We start from the raw sequence: 7,552 nt of genomic DNA, 5'->3' as shown, positions 1-7,552 counted from the left end.
TTAATCCTATAAATTAAGTTGACTTGCACCCCTTAATGCAAGCTACAAAATGATTGACCCAACTTTTCAGTTAAATTAATCCTATAAATTAAGTTGACTTGCACCCCTTAATGCAAGCTACAAAATGATTGGCCCAATTTTTCAGTTAGATTAATTCTATAAATTAAGTTGACTTGCATCCCCTTAATGCAAACTACAAAATGATTGACCCAATTTTTCAATTAAATTAATTCTATAAATTAAGTTGACTTGCATCCCCTTAATGCAAGCTACAAAATGATTGACCCAACTTTTCAGTTAAATTAATCCTATAAATTAAGTTGACTTGCACCCCTTAATGCAAACTACAAAATGATTGGCCCAACTTTTCAGTTAAATTAATCCTATAAATTAAGTTGACTTACATCCCCTTAATGCAAGCTACAAAATGATTGACCCAATTTTTCAGTTAAATTAATCCTATAAATTAAGTTGACTTGCACCCCTTAATGCAAGCTACAAAATGATTGGCCCAATTTTTCAGTTAGATTAATTCTATAAATTAAGTTGACTTGCATCCCCTTAATGCAAACTACAAAATGATTGACCCAATTTTTCAATTAAATTAATTCTATAAATTAAGTTAACTTGCATCCCCTTAATGCAAGCTACAAAATGATTGGCCCAATTTTTCAGTTAAATTAATCCTATAAATTAAGTTGACTTGCACCCCTTAATGCAAGCTACAAAATGATTGGCCCAATTTTTCAGTTAAATTAATCCTATAAATTAAGTTGACTTGCATCCCCTTAATGCAAGCTACAAAATGATTGAACCAATTTTTCAATTAAATTAATTCTATAAATTAAGTTAACTTACATCCCCTTAATGCAAGCTACAAAATGATTGGCCCGATTTTTCAGTTAAATTAATCCTATAAATTAAGTTGACTTGCACCCCTTAATGCAAGCTACAAAATGATTGGCCTAATTTTTCAGTTAAATTAATTCTATAAATTAAGTTGGCTTGCACCCCTTAATGCAAGCTACAAAATGATTGGCCTAATTTTTCAGTTAAATTAATTCTATAAATTAAGTTGGCTTGCACCCCTTAATGCAGGCTACAAAATGATTGGCCCAATTTTTCAGTTAAATTAATCCTATAAATTAAGTTGACTTGCATCCCCTTAATGCAAGCTACAAAATGATTGAACCAATTTTTCAATTAAATTAATTCTATAAATTAAGTTAACTTACATCCCCTTAATGCAAGCTACAAAATGATTGGCCCGATTTTTCAGTTAAATTAATCCTATAAATTAAGTTGACTTGCACCCCTTAATGCAAGCTACAAAATGATTGGCCTAATTTTTCAGTTAAATTAATTCTATAAATTAAGTTGGCTTGCACCCCTTAATGCAAGCTACAAAATGATTGGCCTAATTTTTCAGTTAAATTAATCCTATAAATTAAGTTGACTTGCACCCCTTAATGCAAGCTACAAAATGATTGGCCTAATTTTTCAGTTAAATTAATTCTATAAATTAAGTTGGCTTGCACCCCTTAATGCAAGCTACAAAATGATTGGCCTAATTTTTCAGTTAAATTAATTCTATAAATTAAGTTGACTTGCACCCCTTAATGCAAGCTACAAAATGATTGAACCAATTTTTCAATTAAATTAATTCTATAAATATAAAATTTTAGCCTTAAAAATTAATAAAAATATAACTCTTTAAAAATTTCTATGAACAAAAAAAAAATGAAGGTTTTTTTTAAAAAAAAGTAGTAATTAAACTAAAATTTTAAATAAATTAAAAACTAAATTTAACTAACTAAAATAATAAAGAAAAAATAGTATTTTTTAATTTTTTTTTCTAAAAAAATTCAATTTTATAAAAATTATTTGTAAACTTAAACTTTTGATAATTTAGATAAAATATAAACATAAAAACAAATTATATCCCAAAAATTCTATATTTTTATTGTTCAATTATTTGAATTTTATATAAAAATAAAACAATATTTAGCAAATTAAATCCTTTAATCATATGAAATCTTATTTTATTATTAAAAAAAGAGGTTTTTTTTTTTTTTTTTTTTTTTTTTTATGAGTAAATAAAAGTTATATTAATTAAAGAATTATTTAATATTTACTTAATTTATATTCTTTATAAATTTATACGTGATATATTTATAAATATACTATGGTTTAATATAATATTAATAATTCTCCATTCATAAATTAATAATATGGTGAATAAGATCTAAATGATTCTCTTTCTGGGATTTTCAATTTAAGTCTTTAAACTTTGTAATAGTTTTCTATATATATAACAATCGAATTAATTCATAAGTTTAATAGTTTATAAATTATTATTATTTATATATATATAAAGTTACTAGAAACTATTAACATTATTAAAAATCTCATACTAAATATATTCTTGGGTGATATATACATTTCTATTATTTTAATTAATTAAACATTTATATTAGAAAAACCTATATACTTGAAATTTTCAAAGAAAATTTTCATGATTCATTGACTTTTGCCGTTAATGTAAAAAAAAATTACAAAAAAATGCACAAAATTCTGATGCAAAAAATGTGCAAAAAATGCAAAAAATGTGCAAAAAATGCAAAAAAATGCACATTTTTTTTTCAATAAAAATATTTTTTTTTAATTACTTTTTTTGGTAAATTTAAAACTTTATGTTTAACTAAAAACTTGTTTTTTAAAAAAATAATGATGTGCCTGAAAAAAAGGATAATTTTGATAGAATTAATTATGTGTAAAACACCTTCATTAACCCCCCCCAAAAAAATTACACTTAATAGATTAAACTATTTCCTTTAACATCAAAAGTTAATATACATCTTATATTAAAGTGTAAAAAAGGTAAGCTAAATTTAAGCTACTGGGTTCATACCCCATTTATAAAGGTTTCTTTCCTTTTTAATAATAAAATTATATAAACTTCTATTCTTTAATTCAATAATAATTGGTACGATAATTTCAATTTCAGCTTATTCTTGGTTTAATATATGAATTGGCCTTGAAATTAATCTTTTAAGAATTATCCCTTTAATAAAATCAAATAAAAATATTTATCCCGCAGAAGCAGCCTTAAAATATTTTATTACTCAGGCCTTAGCTTCTACTATTATCCTATTCGCTGTAATCATATCATTAATTTCTTCAGACTATATCCCTAATAATTCTGATATTTGATTAATGATAATTCTTAATTCAGCATTACTGACAAAACTAGGAGCTGCCCCCTTTCACTCCTGATTCCCTGAAGTAATAGAAGGATTAAATTGAATAAATAGCCTTATTTTATTAACATGACAAAAATTAGCCCCTATAATTTTAGTAATATAATTTAAGTATAAATCAATTTTTAACATTTTTGTAATTATTACCTCCTCTATTGTAGGTGGAATTTTAGGATTAAATCAAACAAGCCTACGAAAAATTATACTTACTCTTCAATTAATCATATTGGTTGAATACTTGCAGGAATACTAAATTCTAAATTAATTTGATTAGTATATTTTATTATTTATTTTTTTATTAGATTAAATATTATTATTTTTTTTATAAAATTAAACTTATTCAACCTAAACCAACTTTTTAATGCATTAAATACAAATAAATTAATTAAATTATTTTTATTTTAAATTTTTTATCTTTAGGAGGTTTACCCCCTTTTTTAGGGTTCCTCCCAAAATGAATTGTGGTTAATAATTTAATTTTAAATCAAATATATACCTTAAGAGTAGTTTTAATCATTACAACATTAATCACTTTGTATTTTTTATATTCGACTAACATTTTCTTCTTTAACTATTCTAATAACTGAAAATTTAATTAAACCAACAAAATTTAATAATTTTATCTTTTTATTTTTAAATGTATTTACTCTACTTAGCTTATGCCTTTGTACTAGGATCTTAAATATCTTATAAGGATTTAAGTTAAGTTAAACTATCAACCTTCAAAGTTGATTATAGATTTTATCTAAGCCTTAAAAATTATTTACCTTTAAATTTGCAATTTAATATCATACTTGAATATAAGGCTTGGTAAAAGAATAAAATATTCGTAAATAAATTTACAGTTTATCGCCTGAACTCAGCCATTCTACCGAATAAATGGTTGTTTTCAACAAATCATAAAGATATCGGAACATTATATTTTATTTTTGGGATCTGAGCAGGTATAGTTGGAACCTCCCTTAGAGTGTTAGTACGAACAGAATTAGGAAGACCCGGAACTTTGATTGGAAATGATCAAATTTATAATGTAATCGTAACTGCCCATGCATTTATTATAATTTTTTTTATAGTAATACCAATTATAATTGGGGGCTTTGGAAACTGATTAGTACCCTTAATAATTGGTGCTCCAGATATAGCCTTTCCCCGAATAAATAATATAAGTTTCTGATTATTACCTCCTTCCTTTATTCCTTCTAATTATAAGAAGAATTGTAGAAAGAGGTGCAGGAACTGGATGAACAGTTTACCCTCCTCTTTCATCTAATATTGCTCATGGGGGATCTTCAGTAGATTTAGCTATTTTTAGTTTACATTTAGCAGGAATTTCCTCAATTTTAGGGGCTATTAATTTTATTACCACAGTAATCAATATACGACCCAAAGGCATAACTTTAGACCGAATACCTTTATTTGTTTGAGCTGTTGTAATTACAGCAATCCTCTTACTTTTATCTTTGCCAGTTTTAGCAGGAGCAATTACTATATTGTTAACTGATCGAAATTTAAATACCTCTTTTTTTGATCCCGCTGGAGGAGGGGACCCAATTTTATACCAACATTTATTTTGATTTTTTGGACATCCTGAAGTTTATATTTTAATTCTCCCAGGTTTCGGTTTAATTTCTCATATTGTAAGACAAGAAAGTAGAAAAAAAGAAGCTTTTGGAACTTTAGGTATAATTTATGCTATAATAGCAATTGGTTTATTAGGATTTATTGTTTGAGCTCACCATATATTTACAGTAGGTATAGATGTCGATACCCGAGCTTATTTTACTTCAGCTACTATGATTATTGCAGTTCCTACTGGAATTAAAGTTTTTAGATGATTAGCTACTTTTCACGGATCAAGAATTAACTATAGGCCTACAACATTATGAGCACTAGGGTTTATTTTTTTATTCACAGTCGGAGGATTAACAGGAGTAGTTTTAGCTAACTCTTCAATTGATATTGTTTTACATGATACTTATTACGTTGTTGCTCATTTTCATTATGTTCTTTCTATAGGGGCAGTATTTGCAATTATAGCAGGAATTGTTCAATGATTTCCTTTATTTACAGGATTAACCTTAAATAATTTCTACTTAAAAATTCAATTTTTATTATATTTATTGGAGTAAATTTAACGTTTTTTCCACAACATTTTTTAGGATTAATAGGAATACCACGACGATACTCAGACTATCCTGATATTTTTACTCTATGAAATATTGTTTCATCAATTGGATCTTTAATTTCCCTTATTAGAGTAATTTTTTATTATTTATTTTTTGAGAGGCTTTCTCTATACAACGAAAAAGAATTAGTTCATTAAGAATAAATTCTTCAATTGAATGATTACAATTTAACCCCCCAGCAGAACATAGTTATTCCGATTACCAATATTATCTGCTAATTTCTAATATGGCAGATTAGTGCATTGGACTTAAACCCCAAACATAAAGTTTAAACTTTTTTTAGAAATTTCAACTTGAAAAGTTTCATATTACAAGATAGAGCATCACCTTTAATAGAACAATTATCATATTTTCATGATCATGCTTTAATAATTTTAGTAATTATTACTGTATTAGTTGGCCAATTATTATTATCACTATTTTTTAATAAATTTTTACATCGTTACTTATTAGAAGGTCAATTAATTGAAATTATTTGAACTATTTTACCAACTATTACTTTAGTTTTTATTGCCATCCCTTCTCTACGATTAATTTATATTTTAGATGAAATTAATAACCCAATAATCACTATTAAAACAATTGGACATCAATGATACTGATCTTATGAATATTCAGATTTTAAAACTATTGAATTTGACTCATATATAATCCCAATTAATGATATAAATTCATTCAATTTCCGTCTTTTAGATGTAGATAATCGAGTAATAATCCCCTTTGAATCGAATATTCGAATATTAGTTACATCTGCAGATGTTATTCATTCATGAACAATCCCTTCACTGGGGGTGAAATTGACGGCACCCCTGGACGATTAAATCAAACAAGATTTTCAATTAATCGATCAGGATTATTTTATGGCCAATGTTCAGAAATTTGTGGATCTAACCACAGATTTATACCAATTGTAATTGAAAGAATTTCACCTAAATACTTTTCTAAATGAATTATTAAAATAATTGAATTATCATTAGATGGCTGAAAGTAAGCAATGGAATTTTAAATCATCTATAATATTATAACGGATATTTCTAATGAAAAATTTAGTTAATTTATAACATTAGTTTGTCAAGCTAAAATAATCACTTTGATAATTTTTAATTCCACAAATAATACCATTATACTGACTAACATTAATATTTTTCTTTTTAAGAATTTTCTTTTGTTTTAATAATTTAAATTATTTTAATTTTTTTTATAAAATTAAAAATAACTGAAACTAAAATTAATAAAATAAATTTTAATTGAAAATGATAATAAATTTGTTTTCATCCTTTGACCCTACTTCAAACTTTAACTTCTCATTAAATTGATTAAGAACTTTAATTGGATTAAGAATTATCCCCCCATTATTTTGATTAGTCCCTTCACGATTTAATATTTTTTGAAATAAAATTATTATAACTTTACATAAAGAATTTAAAATTTTAATAGGAAATTATAAATCACAAGGAAGAACATTAATTTTTATTTCCTTGTTTTCTATTATTTTATTTAATAATTTTCTAGGCTTATTCCCTATATTTTTACAAGAACAAGACACATAACTTTAACATTAAGATTAGCTTTACCATTATGAGTGAGATTTATAATCTATGGATGATTAAATAATACTATCCATATATTAGCTCATTTAGTTCCTCAGGGAACTCCTCAATCCTTATACCTTTTATAGTATGTATTGAAACTATTAGAAATGTAATTCGACCCGGGACTTTAGCTATTCGTTTATCTGCTAATATAATTGCTGGTCATTTATTAATAACTTTATTAGGTAATACAGGACCTATAATAACAATCACCTTAGTAAATTTATTAATTATTATTCAAATTTTACTTTTAACACTTGAATCAGCAGTTGCAATTATTCAATCTTATGTTTTTGCTATTTTAAGAACTTTATATTCTAGTGAAGTAAATTAATGTCAATACATAAAAATCACCCTTTTCATTAGTTGATATTAGTCATGACCCTTATTAGGAGCATTAGGAGCTATATCTACAATAATAGGATTAATTAATGATTTCATTTATATAATAATAACCTATTAATAATCGGTTTATTAATTACAATATTAATTATATACCAATGATGACGAGATA

The 7,552-nt window shown here is 25.1% G+C and overlaps 2 pseudogenes; both read left to right on the top strand.

Moving 5' to 3' along the window:
- The first annotated feature begins 4,105 nt into the window (after positions 1–4,105).
- Positions 4,106–6,417, top strand: LOC130452224 (cytochrome c oxidase subunit 1-like; annotated as a pseudogene).
- Positions 5,673–6,417, top strand: LOC130452225 (cytochrome c oxidase subunit 2-like; annotated as a pseudogene).
- Positions 6,418–7,552: the final 1,135 nt, after the last annotated feature.

This window comes from Diorhabda sublineata, unplaced genomic scaffold (assembly GCF_026230105.1).
Source record: "Diorhabda sublineata isolate icDioSubl1.1 unplaced genomic scaffold, icDioSubl1.1 Dsub_298, whole genome shotgun sequence".
NCBI classification, from domain to species: domain Eukaryota; kingdom Metazoa; phylum Arthropoda; class Insecta; order Coleoptera; family Chrysomelidae; genus Diorhabda; species Diorhabda sublineata.
This window is presented reverse-complemented; position numbering and strand designations above follow the sequence as displayed.